Source organism: Epinephelus fuscoguttatus, linkage group LG6, assembly GCF_011397635.1.
Source record: "Epinephelus fuscoguttatus linkage group LG6, E.fuscoguttatus.final_Chr_v1".
In the NCBI taxonomy this organism is placed as follows: Eukaryota; Metazoa; Chordata; class Actinopteri; order Perciformes; family Serranidae; genus Epinephelus; species Epinephelus fuscoguttatus.
Window position 1 is genome coordinate 20,128,639 of NC_064757.1, and position 27,270 is coordinate 20,155,908.

Here is a 27,270-nt window from a genome sequence, read left to right on the forward strand (position 1 = left end):
ACGTCTACCATAGTATTCTGCACCATTATCATTTAAAGAGAGATTCAGACAACAAACATACACATGCGTGCATTCTTACAAGTGATTCTCATAACCATCAGCTCAAAGCCAGACTGTGGGGCCGCCCTGGACCACTGTAGAGTTGTTATAGAAGCGCTCATAAATCCACCCAGAGTTACATAAACCTGTCAGTGGGTTCATTACAATAATTACTTTAATTTTCTGTTGATGATTTAATGATAAAGCAACAGCAAAAAAAGGAGAGAAAATAAAACAGACTGAAAGGAGTTTTCAGAGGAGACGCCATGCCACGTTTCCTGTTGAGCTCCTGTCACCTCTCAGCTGACAGAACACTTTGTGTTTCACCGCTGGCATAGCCCACAGTGTTGTGAGCCACAGCACGGACGCACGGCCTCACCCCTCGGGGACGCACACTAATATGCGCAAGAACACACATATGTACACTAATGAGTGAATTCCATATGCACATGCATGAACACACACATAAATACATTGACTACACAAAATCCTTGCGCCCAAACCAAACAGAGTGTATATGGACTGGCTGGTCCTCGTTTGATTAGGACAGGATGTACTCTTAAAGTTTACGGACTGTACTGCAGCCTCGCTGGTTCTTGTGGTCGACAGTGTGCCACAGACTGCCATGCTGCTCGCTGTTTTTCCCCTTCTTGACCCTGCCACGCTCATAAAAAGACAGCCACGCTTTAGTCCTCTGTCCATTTACATAGTCACCCCACAAGCCCCATTAAAAGGGAGACAGAGCTAAAAATGCCCTCTCACCAGGCCCCTACTGGCAATGCAGTGCATTCAGAGGAAGTCTTTATTCAAAGTACACAAGCCAATGAAAACGCACACAGCACAATGTGAATGTGTGTGCACATGCAAATGATTGGGTATTATTCAGGCTCTGTGGTATTAAAATCAGTAATTTGGCTTTGTGGGAACAGCATATATCATGACACCATATTAAGGCCCAGTCCCATTTCTTATTTTTACCTTAACCCCTTGTTTTCGAGTGCCACTTTGCCCCTCAGAGCAGAGTTACAGGTGGTAATGATTGAAATCTTCCCTTGTGAAACAGACAACCCTTCAAGACCCTGGTATGACATCAGTGTTGTTATCATAGAGGATGGCATTTACATAAGCAGAAGCAAATTTGGCGGTAATGGTATTATCATATTGACATTTGCCATTTATCTAATGGAGATAGAAGAGCATGGATTCTCACGATTCATTCACAATTTAAGTTTATCATCATATAAAACTGAATGATGTTTCATTACCAGGCCACTAGTGGTGCTTCGTAGGCTAATGTTAGCAGCCGATGTTTCTACCCTGCCAGTCTGCACCATTATTAGAGAAGCAGTAACAGGTGCAGCAACTTCACTGTTGGACTTTAGTTAAACTGTGGGTGTCATATGCCATCAAAGAAGGGGAGCAACATAGACATATGAAAAAATGTGGGGCTCTAATACATGAATCAGCAATAAAAAAAAGTAATGTTGCTACCGAGACATACACTATTAGCATTTTTTGTTATGCTTGTTATACAGAAAGGACCATGATTCACTGAAACGACGTTAAACCAAGATAATTCAACGGTTATCGTAATCTTTAAATCTTTATAAACAAGGAAAATACGATTGTGGGTTTCTTTTGTTCCTTGTACAGCTATCTTGCCAAAGCTTTCTCCTAACACTCGGAGAGTGTCTATAGCCCTTAGCAGGAATTGTGCAAAGTTGCAGGAAAGCCCAATCAGTCTTTTTTCAGCATTGGTGGCATAAAAACAAAATCGGGGAGTGCAGCAAAATGCCACCTACCTACTTTTGTTTATACAGAATGCGCCTTTTTCGGGGCAATGGGGGGCATGAGCAAGTAACAAAGCGTGTAGCTCAGCGTGTGATGTAAACAGTGATGTGGGAGGGAAGCCGCGGCTGGTCAGTCCTTTGGTGACTCTCTCGTAAGTCGGCCCGTTCTTCACCGTCCCTGTCATCTGATGGTTAATGGCCTCTTCGTTTGCGAGGGCAAGGAGGGCGCGCAATTCCTTGTCTCCTCAGTTGCTCATCTTTACAGTGTCTGTCAGGCTTGCATTTCCCTCTTGCTACTAGCTGCTCGCTAATTCCTGCTATCAGCTGTTTCCTGTTTATCCACCGCCAGTGGGTCGCACGTGCTGCGTCATCAACAGGTCCTCCCACAAGTCTTCAACAGCCCCTCCCGTTGCAGAAGGCTGCCTCTGTCTTTTTAAACTAAAAGGGTTCCACCAATATGACTGCCCTATGAGGCGGAAAATTGAGCACCTTGGATCAACTCACCAATCCCTCTCTGTGTGTCTAAATGCTCACAGCTTGCCGGCAAAACGGCCCAACATTTGCGGAATATCTGGCAGTGTAAAAGGGGCTTATGAAAAACCTCTGTTTGGAGGATCATGTAGTCCTAACACTTCACCCTACCGCTCTGTCCCAACAAGAGTTGGGACACCTTACGCCTAGATGTGAACGTGCAAAGCAGAGGGGTATGGGCTAAGTGGTAGTGGTAAGGGGCGTATTGGGATTGAACCTAAAGCTTTGATCAAGACACTGAATCCCTCCCTCATCTGGGGATGCCAAAATTAAATGAACTCCCACCAACATCCATTAACAGCTCCCCGCCTCCATCCTAAAGGATCACTGGATTCCTGTCCATGAGGTCATCACAAATACCAGACTGGCCAGACACTGATCCCTCAATGTATAGGCGCGCAGGTAGCTGTGGTGACAGAAATTTCCAAAAATAAACAGATTAGTTGATTACCTGTGCCCAGAAACATGTAAACAATACAACCGGATCAATACAAAGTATATTTCACTGTCAGAAGGGTGTGAATACCTATCATCAAGGGAACACCACTGTTTTATCTCGTCTCACGGTGGATTTCCTCTTTTGGATGTATTCTGGGAAAATATCAATCTATATTCTACTCATCTTTCCTTCATATCATCAATCTCCACATTCACAAATTGGTTGATTTAAGAGGGATATATAAAACACCATTTTGGATGTATGATTCAGTGTCATTATCTACATTAGATTTTGGCATCAGGTATAAGACCCTGACTGGAAAATACTTGATAAAAATGCAATTACCCCCGTGCCACCCCCACAAAACTCTAATGTGAAAACAGTCACAGAGGATATTACGACTTAAGCTTGTTGATACTTACATTCTACTGAATGTATCATTTAGAAGGAGAAATGGCTCACAGTCAGGATGCCAGCAGCTTAGGAAAACTTTTCTCTTGGATGGAGATGTATGATTTTTATCAGGTATTAATGAAAAACTGACATTTCCTGAGCATTGTGGCTCTTTGAGAAAAACAAGTATGTAGGCGTATTTTAGTCATAGATATACTTAGTTAAATGAGCTTATAATTACCAAATTATAGGTGTATACCATTGCACCTGGTATTTTGACATTTGACAAGATGCTATCAATGCCAGCTAATCTCCTCCTTTTGGGTAATTTATTTATGATTGACATAGATTACGCTGATGCTGGTTATGAAAGCAGTAACGGTATTTGTGCAGCAAAGTTTATCTAACGTGATTTTGCAGCTGTGATACCTTATAGGTCGTCAAAATAAAGAAATAATAATGTTTTCAAGGTGCTCTTCATCTCCAATCGTCCATAATACAGTTCTTAGAGATGTGGCCCATTTACTATAGTATGGCATCTAGTCTGTCAAATGTTTACCATAGGGTTACGAAAACACATTGAAAGTTTGTAGTGTATGGATATTTAGCTCCACCTGTAGCAGCTGTGATTCAAAAGAAGAATGTCGTCTGCAGTTTGGAGTTGTGGATGTGTGAAGGGGGGAAAAGGGGGAAGGGTGGTCTTTTTTTTGCCACTGTGAAGATGGCAGCATTCTTGGGGGGGCAATAATCCAGGGCATATATGCCAGTGCTGACAAAGGTCTGGTGTGTTTGTGTGTGTGTGTGTGTGTCTCAGAAAGGGAGTGGGGGGGTGTCACTGATCCCTCAGAAGGCTAAATTTACCCAGGAGTGATAGGGGCAGGTGGATTCAGCCGGGACAGTGGGGTAGGGGTGGTGGTGGTGGTGCGGGGGGGTGGTTGGAAAGAACCAGACCCGGTTTCAGTTCAGACAGAGATCGGGGGCAAACACACAACCCAAATCGGGGGTTTCTATTCAAAGCCAGCTGGTCTGGCTTTATCACATGCAGGACATTTATTTTAGGCAATTTGTTGGTGTTTTTTTGTTTTCTTGTGGTCAACTATCTCTTTTGCTTTACTTTCTTTTTTAAAACATTTTTTTGTTGTTGTTTGATTGAGCTGGGCCTTCACTGGTGCTGCGGGGTGTAACTTCCTGGGGAAGCAGAGAAACGGCACGGGTGAGTTTTCACACTACACCTATTCCTTTTCCCTTCTCTCCCCCTGTTCCTCTGGATCTCAGTCTGTCGGTGGAAAACCTGCCTGTCAGGATTTCAAACCATACTCGGCACAGTGGGTCATGACATGTTTAACAGATTAAGCCATAATTTTGATATTTGAGCTGCTCAATTTCAGCTGTTCTCGAAATTTATTTTGAAGTGCCCTTGCCTAATTGTTTCATTATAGCCCTGTTGGATTTAGTGAATGATGTCTTTGTTAGGTGTCAATACAGAAAAGACTAAGCCAGTATGAACAAGGCCAAAAGATAGATATAATTGGTGTTTACTTTGAGTTTTTCCTGCTCTTGACAAAGCAGAGAGACACCAGAGAAGCTCTAACACTGCTGAAGGAGGAGTCAGGTCCCAGCTGTTGCCAATCACCTCTGCAGAGCACTTGGGGAATAGCTTATTGAGGCTCCTGGAACGGTGTGTGTTTAAGTTTTAAAAGTCTACATTTTTATTTCTCCAAGGCAAGACAAATGGTTTCAGTCGCTAAAGTGGAACTTTATATTGTGTTGTTTCTCTGCTTCTAATTCTTCACAGTCAGTTTAGGTTACTGGTACTTTTAAGGGTAATTGCTTAGAACATCTCATTGCACAATCTGGAATTATCAGCGAGAGAAAAGAGCATGGCCTTAACATGCTGTTTGCTTTAGAAATGACTCATTCCCTCAAGGTAACCTCAACCTAAGTGGCAAATACGCACTTCAGTAGCAATATGTGTCACACAGTTCAGTGTTTAAGTAAGACATATTGGGAAAACTTTTGAAACAAAGGAGAAAACTTTTGTCATGTTAAATGAACAGAGAGAGGTTTATTCCCAACCAAATGGGTTATGGAGACATTAGAACGGCTTTCTACTGTAGGGCACTTTTCCCAAAACAACCGAATGGAATTTCATACTAAAGCAAAGGCTTTGTTTGATTTTAATGAGTGGTGAATGACTCCGTTGGACATTTTCCTTTGACATATGATTTAACTGTAGCTTTTGGATAAAACAAAAGAAGTAATATTATTCCTGAATTTGATATCCTTGTATTTCGAGTTAATTTTATTTCTGATTTCTGTTGTTTAATTTTACATTCCATACCTTTGTTGCACAATCTGCTACCACAACTGCAATTAACATTACTGTAATAATGAAAAATGGAAACCACCCTTTCCGTGCAAACAAAACAGTAATTAGCTAAACTAGAGAAAATGTGCAGATTAAAATAAGTAGATGGGTAGAAATGAACTCATGTCCCTTGTTTCATACCTGGGGAGAGATACTGCTCTCTTGCTATTAACCTCAAAGAGGCAGGACCTGAGAAACTTTGACCCAGTTTACAGGAACCGCTCAGTCCTCACTTATTAGCTTTTCTGCCCCTGAATTCCACGGCTTTGATGGTCAGCGGAGTTGAGGAAACGCGTTGTTTTCGTTCTCTGTGGGGTGGCGAGCGCTCTTACGCAGTTGCCTCTCTGCCTTTGAAATTCTCCTCATCCTGTCACTTCACCTTCACACTCTGCTATTAGTTTCATTGTTGCCGTTCTTTATGCAGCATGAAAAGTAGAGGCGTGTTTATTTATCTCCTCACTGGTAATGTCTGAAATGTGAATGCAGATAAAATCACATTTTATTCAAAGTGAGGGAAGAGACACACATTCAATGTCATAATATAAAAGGTGAAACCTGCTGAAATGTATCAAAGACAAAGACTTGTGGGTTCAGCTTGTTTAGTTTTTAGTGTAATGTAATTCAATGCAGATATGCTTTTTGAGGTTTCCACTGGTGTTTTTGTGTAAATGAAAAGGAAGGTTAGGATACAGCACAGAAGTAATTTGCTGTTTGTTTATTCTGCAACAGCCGCTGACAGAAGCAGTAGTTAGTGTAGAAGTTAGTTTCCATGGTTATTTGGTGGGCACCACTGATCCAGATGCTCTTGAGTTACCTAAGTATGTTACTGTAGAAAGTGCATTTCATTTTTAAAACAAATTATCACTGAAGCACGACCCATTACACATGTGGAAGCAGTTTCAATTATGATGGCAGGAAAGCACAAGTTTGTTCCACTGTAATGACTTATGGCATAGTATTATTTTTCCTCTTCATTCTCTTCTATTGTCTTTATTATTTAATAATGGAAGATTTCCAGCACTAGTCCAGCCTCCTGTGTGAAAACTCTCTCTTTCCATCTACCCCCCTGAGCACTGTCGAGGCCAGAAAACAGTATGACGCTCTGCCGCCACTATACAACGCCTGTGCGCCGGGGCCGCCTAAATCTACAAAACACGAGTGCTGGCGCGAGGCAGCTCCTTTGATCTGCAGCTAATCTCAGTTGCCTGCCTCCCCTCTGATCATGTCTGAATAAGAATGAGTCGGGGGTGATCCTGGAGGCACAAAGAGCTTTAGACGCAGCCGCTTGTCTGCCGAGCTCCACCGTGTAACGTGGGCCCGCGCCGATGGTCGCTAGGCCTCGCTATCACACATCAGAGCTGGGAAACCCTCATTTAGACACACATTATATTCTGCTCCACTTGCTTTTCTTCACAGTGAGATGCTATCAGCTGCTTGTTGAGAGTGTGGGAGAAGTTGCATAGCCATGCTGAGTGATCTTTAATTGTCAAGGGAATTGGCTGAGGTCAACAGCTGCAGGAGGGACTTCTGCTGTGTAATGGTTACTATGGGAATTGGAAACAGTAATGACTGTAGGCTTTTGTACCATAGATGAATGTATTACAGCATAGGAGTTAGGTCCCTGTCAGTGTTAAACATTATCAGTGAAAGAGTGATCAAAAGATCCCCCGCACAGACCTGTACTCTAAACGTAGAAATCGCTGAGATCACACTACTATTAAACACAGACAGTAGAATTTTTGTAACAGCTTTAGTCTGTTAGAGTTTGAAATCCCTTTTTCCCTATGCCTTTGCAGAGAATGCAGCTTCCTGAAGAGGCAGTTACAGGACTCAAAAAGCAATAGAAAGGGACTCACAAGTAAATTAACAGATTATTCACTTTATATCCTCCAAACTGGCCGAATGTATTGTAATTACCTTCTAAAACAACCCGCATTAGCATTTTCTGATCTGTTATCAATTTGTCAGTGCGCATTAGAGAACATGTCCACTTATTTTCTGAACAGCAACCACTTTGGTTAAAATTTGGTTAGGTTTAGTCACAAGACAGTTAACCTTAACCTCGGTTAAGGTTAGGGGAAGATAGTGGTTTGAATTTGAAAAAAGAACTATTGCTTAAGTTTAGGGAACTGTCGTGGTCATGGTTAAAGGAAACCAGTGGTGACAGTTACAGGAAATGGGAAACAAACAGCGGTCTCCCGTGTCAAAGTCCCTGGCTACAGAGGTCCTTGTTAAGTAAGTGAAAACACGGGGTCATTTTAGGCGTTTAAACACACAACCAATCGTGTCATTTTTCTGCTGAGGAATATTTGGACCCAACTTGAATGAAAAGTGGCTTATTTAACGTTGCATTATTTCAGATCATTTAAACTTTGACATGTTGATCGTGGAACTTGGGATCTATTCCATTTCTGCATATTTAACTCTAATGATGTTTCAGACACAGCTTGTGCACCTCAGGAAACACCGGTGGGCACCCCCTTGGACAGAGACAAAATAAATAAAAAAATCTAACATTGGCATCTCCTCTTTATGGGCATAATTAGAGAAAGGGCAGCGAGAACAATGAAATAACTGTGCCTGTGTTGGAGCAGTTCATAGGGAATTACTTTCCAACCATTCAAAAGGAGGAAAAATCATTAGCTGAAAGTGAGTTTCTTTTTTTCCCCTTCACATGAAGCAATCTAGTGCAGACAAAGAGAACTTTGAGCCCCTGATATACAGACAGAAAGTCCAGCAATTACACTTGCTAGAGCGTAGAGAAGAAACAGGGAGAGGAGGAGGAGGAGGAGGAGGGGAGGCTAGAGTGCCAGTGTCAGGGATTAGAATAAAAAAGGGAAGTAAATTGAAATAAAAATAATTAAAATGTTAGGACGTGGGATAATGGCTACACTGATATTTAATTTCTGTTAATATAAAATTACTTAAATGTTTAGATTATTGCTCTAAATGAAAATGTTATTACGCTATCCACCACATTAAAAAAAAAAAAAAAAAATACTGGTTAAACTTTGTATGGGGGATACCTCCAGCTAACCAATGCGGGTAAACCAGTTTAAATGTGCTGGGAAGGATGCAGAGCTCCCCTGCAGGCAGCACTCTTAATTACACAGCAGTGCCTGAATGCGCCTCTACAGGCAAAATATGCTGTTCATATGTAGCAGGTGGCACACTGACGGCACCTGTCACGTATACATTTGTGACACACACAGTGTTAAAGCATTTTGATTGTAAAATCAGTAAGCAGTTTAGACAGTTTCATCAAGTTAATTAATCTGCAGATATCAGGCCTGAATAATCAAATAATACATGTAGTCAACAGCTGCTCTTTCTTGTAAATATCAAAATGTTATTTGGATATTTGTCTCGTGGAAATCATTTATCATCGTTCATTAAATTCAAGATTCAAGAGTTGTCTGGTTGTTATGTTTTGAAGTTTCATATATCCAGCACAAAAATCGGTGTGAATTTTCCCAGCAGGCACCACTGTAAGTGTGAGTGTGTGTATCTGCGTGTGTGTGTCTGTATCTACATACACACAGCTATGTGGTGGTATAGTGAAGTGAAGAAGCAACAGGTCTGATCAGCAGCACGGCCAGCCCAGCGGCGTTGTGTCTCAGCCAGTCAGCGCAGTCACAGGACCATCGGGCTTTTCCTATGATGTAACTGGAGCATCAGGCAGAACAAAGGGAGAGCTTGTTGTTCAGCTTGTGCCTCATCCATAATGCATAAAAGGTGTACAGACAGAATACTGTTGGTTAAACACGACACATGCAAATCACCAGCGCTGTCTCTCGTTTTGACACTGCTCGGCGAGGGGTCGTTTATGTGGCCGTGGCAGTTTCAGAGGCCTCCTGACTCTGTTGCTGCTGCACTCAAGCCTGTTCTGTATGCTCTGATCCAACAGGGTGCTGTTCTGAAACTGAACTGTAAGAACAAGGAAATATATGAAATGGTACAGTGAATTTACTGCCGACCCGACACGGTTAATGGCCAAACCACACAGAAAAACCGTGTTACTGAAAATAAGGCTCTGTATGGTTTCACTGAAAAATGAGTCATACCATTATAGAACACATCAGCTAATGATAAGCAGACAGAACTTTTTTTCTCTCTTTGCTTTAGAAAACTACAAGAATTACGGTGAAGCAGTGCTGTAACAGATACAATTACCGAGGCAACTTTTTGACATGTGTGGGGTCATATATTGTCCAAGTCAAAAATCTGTTTATTGTGGAGTGATTTCTTTAGTTCTTCAAAGTGATGCTGAGAACAGAAGTGCAATGACTGCATTTAATGAGCTGTCATTCAAGTGCAAGCCTTAACTGACAGAAATGTCCAAGGTTACTGATTGCATATAACATATTTTTGCAATATAATTAACACAAGCCACTGATTTATACGGTCTTGACTCAAGCAGTGTGAAGATACTGGTTAACTGCTTTTTTCCAGTGGTAGAATTATCAAGGTAATATTGCCTGCAATCCAAATATAGGAAGGGCGACGTCACCTTTATATTGAAAAAGCTCATTTGAGTGTACAAATAAATACTTCCCCCAAATCCTGAATTTCTTTCTTTTATATATTTTGTAATATGAGGACATATGATTTCAGTTAATTAAAAGTGATTTTCTCACCTTTGCTCCCCTAATTATACGGTACAGTGGTACAATTCCTGCGACTATAATTACTGATGATATTGCCCTCTGAGTTTCATTATAAGCCTTATTAATAAGGAGCTCCGAATCATGTGCAATATAACGCTTTGAATGACTTAAACAAAGACCATGCGCAGATCGGCAGGGAAATGTCTCACATCTCTCCTACAAAGTGTGAGATTACTTCTTAAGTAGGTATGTTTTTTCCCTGTGAACAGAGCCCAGATGTTCAGGCTGATCAGGTCCTGTACAATATGGATGTCATCTGTTCACATGAACAAAGAGTGAAAGCAAGACAGTGTAGTTTAATAATTGTTTTCACTGTAAATTATCCAAAATTCATGGAGAATATTACATATATTATGCACCTAAACAAAAATGACACGTAGCATGATTTATTTGCTTCATACTGGCCTTTAAAAATATGGATATAGACCAGTAGGAGCCGTATAATGCTGATATGACATTTTATAAATGCATTGGTTGTTATATTTTTGTAGATTATTTTGTCATTTTACTTCTCAGTTTATTTCTCCAAACTCCCAGCATTTCCTACAGCTATCTGTCAGAATTTAAAACTACATGACGGTGTAAATGCTGTTTCAGAGGCTCTTCCAGTCTGTCAACAATAACATTTCAGGAAAAAAAATCACAATATTCCAGCTGAACATCAGCATGATGTATTATGACTTCAGTTTAAAAATATTGGTATTGTGACTGCCCCTCAGACAACTGTATCGGTCTATCCTGAAGATGCGCAAACACTTACAAACACACATGCACACACGTGCAGAGGTAAGATCTATAGACTCCCAGCTGAGCCTGTGAGTTAAATTGGCCTGCAGGTCTTTCTGTACCCCCTGCGAAGCTTGGTCGTCACATCATGTGGCGTCAATCTAGTGTCACAACACCAAATGTCTCTGAGATTCATCAGGGAACGGACGCAGGGAGAGTGACTAACGCAGTACTCACACCAAATAAAAGCTGGAAGCATCCGCAGACATATCTGACATGCAACAAAGTACTCCATGTGTCTCGTAGTGCTTCTGTAATAGCTGGCTAATTCTCAGGAGCAGTGAGGCAGAGTGCTTGACAACATCATCGACTGTGACAGGCAGATTGTGTTTTCACGTGAGCGTGATCGACAACAGATTGCACTGAGCCCGGGCTGTTCCTGTTTGCCCTGGAAATGTGTTAGTGTTTATCTTTTGCTTCAGAGAGGCATTCCTTTCTTTCTCCCTCTCCGTTACAAAAAAAAACACACATTTTTTTTTTTCAGGCGAGCTGTTTTGCATGTGTGCGTGTGTGTATATGTGTGTGTGACACACTCTGAGAAGTGACTGCCAGGAGAGGCTTAAGAAACAATCCAAGCAAGATCAATATCAGCAAACCGCACTTATGTGTTTGACTTAACATGCAGTCGCAGTTTCCCCTCTTCTCTTTTTATGCACAGCTGATGCCAAACCTCACGAAATTGCATTTACCCAAAAGCCTAAAGTGTGTGTGTGTGTGTGTGTGTGTACACAGTGTGACATATTTGAAATTACATAATTGTTTTGGCAAACTGTTGATTTTTCTCCACCAGGCTTTGATGAGACTGTCAACCCACACTTGAACACACACACACACACACACACACACACACACACACACACACACACACACACACACCAAAGCTCAAGTTCAGGATTGCATGTTCTGAGAGTGGGAGGGATGGACAATGGCTAATGAGTTGAGCAAGAAAAGTTTCATATAGCAAGAGACTAATAATCTAGTTCGTTTTAATTAAGGAGAAAATCGTTTGGTTCGATTGCCACAACTTACAGTGTTCAACGTGCAACACACTCTGCTGGTTTGCATACACTTATTGTGTACCTATGTCTGAATTTATCCACCATACAATGTAACAGTAATCTGGCTGTAATGCTTTGAGTTGTTTCTATCATATTCAGATTTAGCCATAGACCCCCACTTGGTAGTCTCAAGAGCAAAATATACAGTAGGTCTCCCCTACTTTGCATTAAATGTGTGAGGCTGTAAGTATGCCTTCACTATAAGTTTATCCCTGTAGACAAGTCAGACAGTCATTTATGAATATGCATGAGCCAGTGTTTGCCTCGTTTAATGATTTTTCACCATTCAAATATATTCACTCCACCTCCCCCCACTTATTTCTCTGTACTTTATGTGGACATTACACACACACACACACACACACACACACACACACACACACACATCCACATCCACACATAGATGTTAACATGGATCTTGCTCACTATGTGCAATGTGCATGCAAACAATTACCATTTCACTGGCAGGTTCACTCTCTCTTCTCCTCCTCACGCTTCCCTATGCTACTTCCCCTCCCAGGTGCCAACCAAAGACAACCTCAAGCATTGTGAACACTGAAAAGACCTCTCCGATGAATCGCTGACAGGCAGCGCAGAAAGCTACGAGACCGAGGGCACGCAAGACGGCAGACGAAGGAACACTGAACGTGGTATGTACGAGCACGCAGGCACCCATAGGTGTCCATATGCCGGTGACATTTTTCATGCAGTTGCCGGTGGCGCACGCTTAAAGGTATGAATGAAGGAAATTGTCTGTTAAGGGTGTCAGATCTGTATGTTTCATACACGCTGATATGTGATGCCATTGATATGTGCCATGTTGCATTTATGAGCCCACTGTGTCTAACAAACTACACCTTATTGATTATTGTGGAGGTCTGGGGGGGGGGGGGGGCAGAGGAAATGCTATTAAAGATTAAAGGGTCAGGTGATGTGAAGGTGGTATCCCGAGTCATCAGACACCAGCGGCTTCAGTTACAGACTGTAATGTCCGCCCGTCAGGCAGATTAGCCAGCTTGATTTATTTATTAACTGATTTCATGTCCCGCCATTTCCTACCCTGACTGACTGACTGACTGACTGGGTGACTGACTGCATACATGGCTTATGCTTCACAGGTGAACTTCAAAAGGAAGGGGAAAATTAGGACGCTGCTTGGTGTCCACTTACACTTCACGCAGTCTGTATGTGCAGACATGTACTGCAAAGCTCATTACGGAAATGCTTCACTGTTTGTCTACATGTAGACAAAAAAAAGTTGATTAACTGGGATTAGACTAAGATTTTTTTTAGCATGGCAGTGATAAAGATCAACAACTGTATGCAAAACTTTGACCAAAAAATATTCGAGCGCACATGCCAATCAAAACCCAGGATTATATAGTTTCTTTCCCTGAGTATGGATCGATGAAACTCAAGAGTGAGACCCGATGGTGTACTGGAGTACCACAGGCTCCATTCAAGTCAGCCACTCTTTAAACCGATGCAGCACCCATATAATGTGAGTATAATAGACCCGCAGTATTACAAGGCCTATCTGGGATACATCTCTGTACAGCCTGCCTGTCTGTGTCTTATCTGAAGTGGCAAACTTGCTGTTCTAATTGTTATCTTCACACTAATAGAGTGGATGTTTTGAAATCATTTGGTTGGATGGATAAAGGCTTGGTAATTCCCCCATGCTTACTGTCTGTGTCAGGGCTTATCTGCACGAGATAGCTGGGTCCTGAAAAATGATTGGCGGCATGCAGGAGGTGGAAAGTTTGTAAGTAACTCGGAGAGGAGGCAGCATTTGTGTTGCACAGGCATGGAAGAAATCTGTTGGGGAGTGGATGATGGTGGGTATTGTTAGCGAGATATATGAATCGGGTCTACTTTTTATTGCAAGAAGGGTGTCATATATTGAAATAATGAGTGTTAGAATAAAGAATTTATGTTGTTTCTTCCATTTCCAAAGTGGAGAGATTTACCTTTTCTGTCTTTTTCTGATGATACCTGCACAAAACAACAGGCCACAACACAAACATCAACTTTGGGCAGCTGGATTTAGCTGTCTAAAGTCAGCTAACGATGCTTAACGTGCTCTCCATTGGTTCATTAGTTAAAGCACACATTCCCCATCATCTTCCTCTAGTGGTCCTCTCTGAGCAGTTAATTGTGCGTCCACTCTATCGGGGCTGGCGCGATAATAAAGCATTAAGAGCCGTGCCTCTTTCATTAAAGTAGAGTTGGGAAATGTGAGCCCGCCCCCTTTCAGGAGTCAAAAAAAAAAAAAAAAAAGAAAGACAGAAAAAAAAATCGATTATTTCTCCTCGCGCTGGGAGAGAGGAGAGGGCTTGGGGAAAGACTCGGTCAGGATTGTGGGAAGGAACAGAAACAGCCTCCTCAACATCACCAGCAAGCTCCAGACGTCCAGCAAGCAGCACACTAGCACCACCTCCAACACCATCACCATCACCATCGCCGCTCCACCGGGTCCCTCTCCGCTCACCGGCACCTCGCAGAGAGCAGAGAGACCAGGCGAAGCGTCCTCGCCGCCTCCTGAGCAGACACTGTCCGATCAGAGAGGGAAGGAGACACAGAGAGGGAGGGAGAAAGAGTCAGAGTCAGAGAGAGAGGGAGAGAGAGAGAGTGTAGTTGTCTCTGACATTATAGAGACTCCTACCACGTACTGTAGGTTACTTTTTTTTTCCTCCCGGCGACGTCCTCAGCTAAGTTGCGCTCCTGGATTTTAAGTGCGTCTTGGCGAAGTCCGTCCCCATCAAGCAGCAAGCTTCAGCCTTCCTGTCAATCGGCCGGACCAAACAACCGGCGGAGCGCTTGTTGTATCTTTCACTTCAACCCGGGCAAGATTTCACGCGAAATAAAGTAAGTACCGGCGCTCACACACGCTCAGAGACATCCACAAGACACCATATGATCTGTGTTTTTTAATCTTCCAGAGGGAAACTTGAGGGTCTATTTTGACGCGCGCTTCCTCCTCAACAAAGTACACTAACTGCGCCTATTGATTTGTTGTGACCCTGATCGACTTATGCCGGTGACAACTATGTCATATAATTACACGCCGGCATCAAATAGCTGTTTATGGTCTATTAGAGGGGGTCAGGGTCTGTCTCGTGTTTTAGGTAGGGTTACTGTGTTGTGTCGACCTTGTGGAGCTTTTTCATGTCCACATGCAGGCGCACAGCCTCAAAGCCACAGCTACTGAATCCGCTGCCCTCCTTAATATAACACAATACAGTATGATCTGCTCCTCTGCGCTGTGGGATGGCACAGGAAAAGTTAGTTAGTTTAAAATGTAGCCTGATATATGCAGTTTTACAAAATAATATGATAGGAAACTGAAAAAACTTGAAGACAATGGAAAATAAAAAATACATAGAGTTTAGAAGTTTTAAAATTTTAGATAATTACCTTTATTAAAGCAGCAGAATGAAGGGAAACTACACTTTACATGGCCTTACTTTGTGAATATGTAATTCTTTAGCAGTGGTTTGGATGTGCCAAACTGATGTGATCACAATTATCCTGCTATTCCACATTAAATCAGGACAACCTGCACATTTTAAACCTTCATAAATATATAAGAAATGACTGATTAATGTAAACTTTAATATTTCCCAAACTACAATACAAGAGAACACAGTTTTCCAGACTTATTTGGACGTGAATTCATGCAGACCAGAGACACAGTGCTAGTGTAAATCAGTGTTTCAGAGGTTTGGCGTGTTCAGGCTGAATTTTAATTTCTCCTCTGTGACTTTGTGACTGAGACTGTTCGGACTTATTTCGCCATAAAGCGAGAATGATATATTTATCCAGTGAGTTTAGCTCAGTCTCGTGTGGCTCAACTGAACCTGTTGCAGTGAGAGGATTAATAATGACACCATAATTAACCTGTGGCAACTTTCACAGGTTGCAGCTTTGGAAATCTAATTGGATTTGTTTGTTTTGTGCTTAAAGTGTGGTTGTGAGGCCCACTGATGAAATGTGCAGATGAAGTAAGGGTGGGTTAAGAAATTTTAAATTTACCACAGCACACTTTGTTTTAATTAAGACAGATTGGGGAGCTGCCTTGGCTGTGTGCATCTAACTCATGCTCATTAATACAAGCGTAAAAGTTCACATCTATACCTTTATTCTTGTGAAATTCTTTTAAAGTTAAACAGCAGTTTTACTTCTGAAATAAATACAGTTCATTTTAAAAGTTTAAAAAAAATGCTATTAATGTAGAGATGGCTGCAGTTTCTCAAAATTAATAAAACTGATCTAATATTCACAGCACATTTTGAGATATATAAGAACTATTAAATTTGAAGTAGTCTATTAGTGAGATATTTTGAAGGCAAAGTACATTTTTAAGTGATAAAGTGTTGCTGTCTGCTTCAACATATCAACCTAATTTGTGACTCTGTGAAAGGCGTACTGCACACACTCACTTACTGCTTGATTGCATTTCACGGTTAGTTAAATTTGGAAAATAAAATATAACGTCTGCATAAAGTGTACGCAACATTTGAGATACATTTTTACACTTTGAGTGGATGTAGTGATCCTGTGCATTGTCCCATTACTTTTATAATCGTTTATGCTGTTTCCTACGAGTTGTTTACGTGTGAAAAAAGATATAAAAGTGTATTAGTCTATAAAAAGATTTTACACATGGCCTTCTCTCTCCTGCCCATCGTCAATGAAGTTGTTCTGTGTGGCCTGTCTGGCCTGTTGCTCTCTTGGGATTTAGCGTTAGGTTAATCCGCTCAGAGGAAGGTGAGCGCTCGCATGTGGACCCACGATTACACACAGAGGACTCTGTCAGCCAAGCTCTGTAATCTCAGAGACCCTGTGCAAACACACACACACATACACGCATGCACGCTCGCATGCAGTCGCACGCAAACTCACACAAATGCCTAGGCGAAGGCACGGTCTGCCTCCTTTCTCTCCCTCTCTGTCTTTCTGCTGCGCACACACACACACACACACACACACACACACACACACGCACACACCGACACCCACACTATCTGGCCTGCGCTGCTTTTGTTTCTCTTATTCTCTTAAGACCTCTCCTTCTTGACAAATCATTTGGGATTTTGGGCGCTGATTCACAAAACCAACACTGACAACAAACTCTTACCCCCTCACACAGAGAGGGATTAGAAGGTCACGTGTCCCTGTGATTGGCCAGGGCATTGAGCCGATTGTCAGGGCACTTTGCTGTACACCAGGGGCTCAGTAGAGCTTTAGTTAAGTGAAGGGAAGGGACACATTGTGTGCCATGGTCAGGGTTTCGCCATGTGTTTGAAAAGTGCTCAGATAAAACCAGCACAGGATGGACTGTTGCTCCTATCTTCAGTCAAATAATATTACGCCCGTTTAATGTGTGAATGCTTATCTGAGTGCTGCAAAAATCTGTGCTATCAAGCCTTTTTTAAAAAGGAGTAAAGTATACCAGTGTGCTGCCTCAGAGCATGGACATTTAATACTGCACAGAAGGCACATTTCAAGATTCCCTCCTTCTGTGAAAACATTATTCTTAATGGAAACATCAGAAGCATTTATGTTTAAGCAAATAATTTAATGGCCCCTTTTGCTATGCTTTAAAGTTTTTTTTCACTAATGGTTTCAAATATTTTGGAAGGGGTTTGCAGAGTTTGCTCAGTTAAACTTCAGTAAAACACTCATTTGCAGATTGCAGGTTGGCAAGATCTGCAGGTAGATATTGGAGCACTGTAATTGGACTTCATGCCCCTTGGCTCAAATAAGAAGGTAATATAAGAGTCAATTGTAGAGAATCCTATTTACCTCATATATAAGGAGTAAATAATATCTTAAACTGTCAAGAGACACCCCTGTAAATAATGCAGTGTACTTTGGTTTACGTCCTTTCAAATAAATGCTGGAGAACACTAAAAATCCAGATGTGGTTGATTAAAGATAAACTCTCTTTTTAGCAAATGTATCTGACACAAAGCGTGTAGAAATGTGAAGCCATTTGTTTAGAATAACTTTTTTTCTTGCCTGTTTATAAGCAGATGAAAATACTTAAGTTTTATAATAACTCAAGGGCTTGTTGTATTCTTGTTTATTGCACAAGGCAGGTGTTCCTTCTTTTTTGCAACATGGGAGGAAAAGTCTCTCTTTTTTTTTTGGGTTTTCATACATTTTTATAGAACTAATGAAAAGCGCAGGGCTCAACCTCACCATGTGTTTATTTACTCATTTCAACAGATCTCCCTTTCTTTGTCCCTAACTGTTGTGCATGTTCGAAATGTTTACCCAAATGTTTCTTTGCCTTCGGAGCACTGTCTGTATATCTTCATAAGAGCTGCAATTACTCATGAAACTTAAAAAAAAATAATCATCTAAAGTAAATAACACAGTCCTTGAATGGTTTATGGTGGATTGAATGCATATATTTGAATATGTCCTGGTTTTTGCATAATGATGCAAAGTCTTCCTCTGTCTCTATCTAGTAATTAGCGGTGACGTTCAGCAACTTTCTCTGTACGCTGTAAGTGGATGGGGGTGTATGGGGTTTGTTCACTGGGGTGTTAAAGATCACAGAGGAATATATCAGCCTTTGATGTTTAATTGTATTGTAAAACACACTTTAGAATATTTCTGCATAAAGTAGACTTCTGGCTGTGCTGTGCTTTGTGTTTGCTGTTTCTTTGTGTGTTTGTCTGTCAGTATGTGCTGTGTGTCTGGGAGGTGTGTGTGTGTGTGTGTGTGTGCGTTCAAGTTTGTGTCTTGTCTCCGTCTGTTTGCGCGTCGGAATGTTTGTGCTTTTGTGTTTTTTTTGTCTGAGTTTTGTGAGGTTGTCGCTGGTGTATATTCAAATGAAAATGCGTGTATTTTTCTTTTTCTCCTTTATTCTCACACTGAGGAGGGTAGGATTTGATGTCTGGGATGATGGAGCAGTCTGGAAAACAGTGTCAGTGTGAGGGCTGAAAAGGCAAACTGAGAAGACAGATGCGCAGAAAGACAGACACACGCACACACACACACACACACACACACACACACACACACAGAGAAAACGTAGATAGAAATTTATTTGAGCTTAGGTGACTTAAGAGCAGAGCGACAGAGCGTCTGGCCTGTGATCAGGTATTCTTCATTACAGAGTGATGCTTTTGTGATGTCATGCTTAACACATTGATGTAGATGAACAGGATGTCCTGCCTTCTTCTTCCTGTTTCCTGTTTCCTGCACGGGCCTGTTGGTCATTATGGCGGCAGCTGCCTGCTGGGTGGTCTTTGCTCACTTGTGCTGACCACACAATCATATCGTCAGCTGCGGCCCACCTAAAAAGACACCCAAAACACCTCGCCATACTTGAGGCCTGCTCCCTGAGTTATTTGGACAGGGAGAGAGTCCTGGGAGGCGAGAAGGCAGGAGGAGTGCAGGGAGCAGAGGACTTTGAATGATAAGACAAAGAGAAACATTTAGAGTAGAACAGAGGTTGGATTTCTTTGTCTAAACACCGGATAGTTCAGATCAGGCTGAATGCCTCAGCATCAAGACTTCAATCTTGCAATGGGAGTTGAATGAACACATTTATAAAAGAGTCCATTAACTTCCCCACCAGACACTTACTTTAGTTGCCTTCCTGTGAGGTTTTTAATCTTTACTCAGTATCAGTGTAACAGACAGAATCCAGGCAGCCTAGTCTGTATTACCACAAACACTGTATATCTGTAATACCTGCTCTAAACACGTGTGGTAAATCCAGAATTAACTGGGAATCCTTTTCAGTGAGTTTTAGGGGTTAGTTGGAGGGAGAGGTGTTTGCTGTCCGTGTGCATAAATCTAGCGACAGCACATGTTTCATCATAAAACACAGTGCCTGACCTGTGAATGTAAAGGGGCAACTTCTTACCCCCTAATATATTTTCAGAGAGAGACCCCCCCTCCCCTTCCTTCACCATCTCCCTTTAGTGTGGCACACATTTGGACTGCACCCAATGCCAAGAAAAAGAAAAGAGGTGTGGAGAAGGGGAGAGAGTGAGAAAAAAAAAATGTCGAAATGTTTTCCAGTGGCTGTAATTTATCTTTGTCACGACTGCAACATAGCCGAGTCATTCTGCAACGTAGTCCGGTGAGACGCACAGAGGTAGCTCTGTGCCTTGGCCTCACACAAGCTCACATCCATCTGAAACCCCTGCTCACTCGGCTGCCACAATCTGCGCCGCTGCCGCCACTGCTCCCCATCCACGCTGCGGCCGAGCCTCACACTGCTATCGCGTATTTTTAGCAGATCTTGTGTTCACGCTAGATTCAGAGGAATAAGGTCTCGGATTTTACCCAGTCAGGCTTTTGTGTGATGTTGCTCTTGTAATGGAACAGTGTCACACTAAATTGCCACTAATAGGCAGCGCGATTGATAAATCTACCTCCTTTTTCTGCTCTAAGGAAGAATATTACAGTCTCAAATGCGGTGCTTATATTTCATTTTCACGTCTCAGATATCTGGGCAAAGTCTGCTCAACTCCGAGGGGACCGTGCTGTTGAAAATGCTGTTAACACTGTCTAAGTCGAGAAACAGCTATAGAAGAATCCACGCTCAGTGCTCTCCCTCTTCTGCAGAGCACACAGCTTAACCAGGCGGTGTCCTGCCAAAGTCCACACCAGTGTTCCTTTCCACTGTCATCTGTGCCATTCCCACACCAAAGGCCAGCCTGTAAAAGAATGCGCGGCACAGGACTGTTCTGAACACTTACATTACTCAGCTGACCAAAAAAAAAAAAAGTCAGGAGAAAGCAGGACAAAGACATGTAGAAGAAGAAAAGGAGGTGTTGCTGCTACATGAAGAAATGTGAAAAGGAGAGAAAAAATGAATTGTGCTCAAACTTTTCAGCTGAAGTGCATCTGAAATAAAACTCAATAACACACAGCAATATGAAGTTCCCCGAGGGTGGAGAAGGGTGAAGCGACGCCCCCCACACACACCCCTTTTTTTCTCTCTCCGTCAATTTTTTTACTTTTTTTTTTTTTTTTTTTTTTTTTTTCGGTCCCGGCTCCTTCTGCCCTGTGATGTATGGCTTTTTCCTACAGTGGCTCTTCCAAAGTGCAGCTCGTGATGTCATTAATTTTATTCATACTTTATGGATGCTCTGTCTGGAAAAAAATGAGAGAAAAAGGAGAGGGACGATGTGAGGAGAGAGAGAGAGAGGGAGGAAGATAGAGAGAAAGAGGGAGGCAGAGTGAGAGAGACAGAGAAAAGAGATGGTGTTGCGGAAGGAGATTTTCAGTGCAGTTGCATGTATAATGAATGAGGGGGCACTTTGTTTGAAACTCCAGCCCGGCGCTTCACTTCAAGGTTTGCTGGGCAGAGTGGGGCCTTGTGATCTCACACCAGCCACTCTCTTTATCCTGCCAATAGATGCTTTCACCTGGCACTGTGGTTCGACCCAGTGGAAAAACAAATAACCTTGTGTGTGTATAAGAGAAACACAGAGAGGAGAGAGAGGGATCGCTGACAATGGAGCAAGGGGCTGGGTGGAAAGGGTGAGGAGCGGGGTGAGAGAGAGGAAAGAGGTGAGTTTGTATAACAGCAGCAGTGCAATGACGCCCAGACGATACTGAGGAGAATACTGGCACCCAGCCCACACTTCCTAAATAGTGCTCTCTACAGAAATAGCTCAGCCTTGATATTGACTTTTGTCTGGTGTGTATGCGTGTGCGTGTGCACGTTTGAGCATGCTCGATAGGAGGACAGAGATGGTTTCATTGTCTAGTGAGGAGTTTTTCACTTTGTTAGTATCTGTTGTTAATTCCTGTACAGTGTTGGAGGATGTTTCCACGCTCCTGGTGTGTGTGAGCTTTAACAGTGTGTGAGCAGGGAGCGAGCCGCCTTTATTATTTGGGATAAAAATGGCCTCCGTCTTATTTTTGGCCCTGTGCTGGACTCATGGTTTTATAAATAGCAGAGGAAGTGCGGGGGATACCTGTCGTGGCTCCAGCCTCCCTCCAGCAGAGTCCCAGTGCCTTCCACGTCACATCCATCCACCGTCGGCCCACTCCGGGCTACGGCAGAGCAGGCCCCTCAGGGCAGAGCAAACAGGATGGGACTCAAATTGAGGGTGTGAGAAAATCAGTCTCTGGAGTAAAAACGCAAAAGGGCTCGCAGTTCAGCATGAGCAGCCGGGCTGACACTGTCAGACTTTGTAAAGTGCGGATTAAAAAAAAAAAATTAAAAAAACTAGCAAGTTAATTTCTTTTCACAAACACTGAGCAGGGTATGAGGCTTTAAGAGGAGTGTCAAGATGGCAACATAATACAACGTCTTCAAAATGAGAAGTGTGTTTTTTCGACACTCAGTCTACGCGTGTAAGGTCATAGGGTGGTTTTCTCTCCTCTCTGCCATCTGTATGCCGAGGTGTCTTGTTAATTTCATTTCTGCGTCTCAGGCATATGCCATGTGAACAGCACTGAGAGTGTTAACTCTCTCTCTTTGCGTCAGTGTACACTGTTTCCCTCACATTCTGCTCTCACTTTCTTACCGAATGAACTGGCTCTACGTCTTTGATGGCATAATCCAAGTTTCGGAATGACGGAGCGCTCAATAAAAACTAAAAAACACCCTGACAATGACGTTTAAAGGTAGAAATGACTCCTTATAGCCTGTTTGCTTTACCATTTAGCAGTTATTTGTATATGAAAAGGTTCAGATCATGCGGGGTCAAGCTCTTATTTAATGTCTCAATCATGTGGTCAGATATCACTCTTGTTACTTCTTCCTATTACCCTTTATAAGGCATCACATCCCTCCATTGAACCATCTAATTATTCAGTCTTAAAACAACATCATCACCCCTAGACGCTCTTTTATCTGTTTAACTGTCATCCAGCACAAGTGGAGCCTGTCTGGTAGAAAGTGGAAAAACAGCGCATGTTAAGCCTGTAATTCCATTAAACATGAGCATCCTCCCTGCTGCGTCCCAACCCGAGATATTGTTCACCCACTAAATGAGTGCCGCTCTACATCTTGGCCCCTCATAACAGGGGCCCAATAATCATATTAAGGATGGGACAGACAGAGAGAACTAGAGAGTGGGTTAGAGAGAGGGAGAAATCTTTGAAAAGCTTTCCTGCCCTTGGTGGACTGTCTCTCTACACGGCAAAAGAGAAATCATTCCTTTTTTTCCCACCGAATGTGCTTTTTTCCCCTCTTTCTCTGTGAAGGGAATTGTGCTGCCTGTTATTAATGTGCTTTTGACAGCTTAATTTGATAAGCGGGCTACTTGTTAAAGAAGCCTTGGATTGTTCTCATAGAAAGAACACGCTTTTTTTTCCCCTCCCATGTTCTTCAAAATGCTGCCGCACAGCCTGTCGATGACCCAGTTCTGAGAGATGGTCGAAAACAAGGAAGAGCAGTGCAAAATCCACAGGGAAAAGAAAGGAGAGAAGGCGAGAGGGTAGCGGGAGAGGGAGAGAGAAAGATAGAGTGAGGAGGGATACTATAAGTAAGAAAGGCACTTGTGGGAAGTTAACTCAAATGCTTTTCTTTCTTCTCTCTCCCTCTCGCCTCCTCCTCGCTCTTCCTCCTCCTGCACCGAGCAGCCTACCTTCTCGCACTCCTCATTCCCTGTAGCCTAATCGGAAGAGAAACGCTAGGAACGATAACGGGGATTAGCTTCCACTGCTCGCCAGCTCCCCTTGGTTAAGTACACGTGTAATGAGTTGTTTATTTGGGATAATGCACAGTAGGTGCAGCAGGAGCCCAGAGCTGCCCTCACCTCCCTCCTCTTCTGCTTACATAGACACTCACACGCGCAACAGAAATATCCACGTCAAGTGAATGTATAACACATGCAGTAACACAGCAATGTACGTGGAGCATACGCGGTGCGAACACTGACGTGCGCAGGTATGTGCAAATACATACATTCACACACTCAGCCCTCTCACAAACACACCCACCCATACAAATTCCCACACACAGCTGTGATGCAGGTCACTTGCTGTGCAGGGTTGTACAGAGGGAGAAAAACGGGGAGTTTGGAGTTGAAGGGGTGGGTTTTGAGTGTGTGTGTGTGTGTGTGTGTGTGTGTGTGTGTGTGTGAGTGAGTGTGTATGTCTGGTGTGTGGGTGGGGAGGGGGGTAACGTTCTCAGGCCTTCACTGGGTCATAAGGCCAGGGGATTTTTCTCAGGGTGAAGAGAAGGGGAAGAAATTGAATGATATGAGAAAAAATGAAGGGAAGGAACCAAGAGAAGGAAAAGGGATATGTTGTGCCCGCCAGTCCGCGCGTGTGTCCGATGCTCTTGTGTGCACGCACGCCAAGTTTGTGTGTATGTACATGAAGTGGAAAAAGCTGTTGCCTTGTGGAGGGGACGTGCTCTGCTATCATTAGCTGGGGGGTGGGGGGGAGTAGGAGGGGGCAGGCGAGGTTATGTGAACGGTGCAGCTGTGCTCGCAGCAGAGGGATTTGAGTGGGGGGGTGGGGGGGGAACTCCAGGCAGCCAGGTCCTTCACTGAACCACCAGCTCACAACACAGAGGAGGAGAGAAGAGAAAAATTCAACCGAGCAGCGAGCCTTGTGAACCAAACACAACTCGCCGCCGCCCCCTCTGTTCGCCATCCCTCCATCCCCCACTTCTTCACTCCTCCGCTCCTCCACTCTAGCCCTTTACTTCCCAAATAGGAAAAATAAATAAATAACGATTGATGCTTGATGGCAAGGATAAGAGTGCAAGAGAGAGGAAGAGGAGGAAAAAAGAAACAGTCATGATTTATATATAGTGTAGGGTATGCTTTTCTGTCGGCCATTTGTGGCTTTACTGTCCATTTCCATCCCTGATATCAGTCAAAATAACATTTCATTCATTTAATAATACTGATAATAATGTTCATTTTCAAATAACTGTATTAGGAATACAGAATTGTTGTTCAAGTTTGCTGCTTTTTTTGTTTGGGGGGATTTCCCCACGACTTGACGTACAATTCCAAAATCACTCAAATTTGTTTAAAGCTTCCTCCCCGCCTCTCTTATTTTGCTCGCTGAAAGAGTCGGAGCCCACGTAGCGAAGGATGGTGCGGTAGACGAAGACCCAAACTTGCTTGTCAGCCTGTGTGATCAGTCGCTGCAGAGAGACAAGGCAGAGGTGGCTGAGAGACGACAGAACACAGAATGGCACCGGCGTGCACTGCTAATGCATTCAGCCTGCCACCATATCCAACAACAAGGCAAAATATCACACAACTCACTTCACAAGATGTTCCTACAACAACAACATCAACAATAGCAGACACATAAATGCACATGCGTGCGCGCGCAGGCAGGCACACAGTCGCACGCAGCCGTGCACACATGCATAAATAACCACACACAGCATGTTAAAAACCAACCATGAGGAACAAGAATTTGAAAGCAAACAAACAAGTCAGAATGTAAGCAACTTGTCTGAGACTTTGTGACAGAAAAATAAATGAAAAATGAAAAAACACCTTTTTGTTTCGCTAAATTGCTGTGGTGCACCAGGCATTCAAATTTTGGAATAAAAAAAAAAGTTAAAAAAAAGTTCCTGGCAGATTTTAGCACAACTGTGAACTACGTCGAGCACAATGGTGAATGCTGGGCTAAAAATAGAGCGTGGTCAAACAGCAGTAGTGCTTTGGCAAGAGGGTCATCTCCGTGTGATACAGTGGCCTTCACTGTAGCCACATATTGAGAGCAGAGGCACTCTGCCAAAGCATGTAGCTTCACAGCAGTAATTTAATATTTGTTTGTCTCTATTATTTCATTCTCCCCCTCTCTCCTTCTTCCCTCTCTCCCTTGCTTATGGGGGTTAAGTAACAGTAAGCTTTATCAGATTACTGGGTCTGAGGTCTCTTTCAAACCTCTCTTTGCCATCTTGATTTTGTGCAGCTGTGCAGACTCTTTAATCATACGCTATCTTTTTTCACTCGCCCTCCCCTCCTCTCCTCCCTTCTTCACGTCGTCCCTCCTCCCTTAACATATGTTAATTGGCTGCTTTCTGTGACAAATTACGAGCGCTCGCTTTGATGAGGTCGGGTTGTGATGGTGCTGGGAGTGGAGTATAGTAGAACTGCCAGACCCTCGCCGGTTCCCCCTTAACCACTCCAAAAAGGAGCGCGGCACCCAGCCGATGACTAATGAGAGGCTTGGACTGGGTCTGGCCCGGCTCTGGCCTTGGTGGGGCCACTCCCCTAAACAGAGGCTGATCTGTAGGTACCGTATGCCGCCACACACCCTCCACACACTCCATACAACCTTTCTCCTCATGCACCCCGCCACCAGATCTCCTGTGGGAACTGTAAAGCACTGTGAGTAGTTCAGGCGACGTGCTGAAAAAGATTCATAGTTTTAAGACCAATGTGCGTGTCGATTTTTCACCATGGAGATTGGAAAAGTTTTCGATCTATAGCTTTTTGATTTAATATGCTTTCGTTGTATGTTTGACTTGAACGAAAGCACGGGAGTAACATAAATTATAGATGCAATGCATACAACTTGTGTCTCAAGTTTACATTGTATGTGTATGTGTGTGTGTGGTGGAGAGACAGTGCCTGGAAACATTATACCAGCCTTGCTTAAACAAACACTAACAGTGGAACAATCTCTGTTTAATGATGCGCAGCGTCAACAGGGAAACAATGCTCACCAATAATCAGCACAATCAGCTTGTGGTAACCAGAAAAGAAAGAGGAGTGAACCTGACATCATCCTAGCAGAGAGTTGTTTTTATTTTATTTTATCTTTTTAAGTGCTGGGTGGGGTGGCGGGGTGTCAAATTCTGTCTCCTTTCAATCTGTCCTACTGCTTCTTTTGCTCAGGCTCCCACTCCACCTCTGTCTCTCCTTCTCTCTGTCTCACTCTTTCTCTGTCACAATCCCTCTCTCTCCCTATACTCTACGATCTAGGTTACTCGGTTTCCTAGCAGAGCACAGGGACCGGAGGAAGGGAGGAAAAAAAAAAAAAAAACAGAAGGTCGAATCTATGAAGGACATCCTTGTTGAAGTGTGCAACCTTCTCTGCAAATTACCCACACGCTGTGCATAGACTCAAAGCAGTGCTGTGGCTCTCACTTCAGCTCAGCAAGGCTGCGACCATGACACATAATGCTGTTGGAGTGTCACAACTACAGGGAGACTAGGCAGAGTTCTTTAGAGTGTTGATTGTAATTTGTAGGGTTTTTTTTTGCTTCTTAAAGGTTAATTTGTTTCCC

General features: G+C 43.0%; 1 protein-coding gene across 14 annotated transcripts in view; it reads left to right on the forward strand.

Moving 5' to 3' along the window:
• Positions 1–27,270, forward strand: part of mef2cb (myocyte enhancer factor 2cb) — a 210,282-nt gene that overhangs the window by 133,067 nt on the left and 49,945 nt on the right. For 12 of the 14 annotated variants that reach the window (XM_049577828.1, XM_049577834.1, XM_049577831.1 and 9 more), the window contains exons 1-2: positions 4,159–4,405; positions 12,592–12,721. The gene's annotated coding sequence lies outside the window, so the exon portion shown is untranslated. Of the gene's footprint in view, positions 1–4,158; positions 4,406–12,591; positions 12,722–14,384; positions 14,940–27,270 lie in introns of those variants that run through there. The other 2 variants (XM_049577830.1, XM_049577829.1) reach the window with 2 other exon arrangements.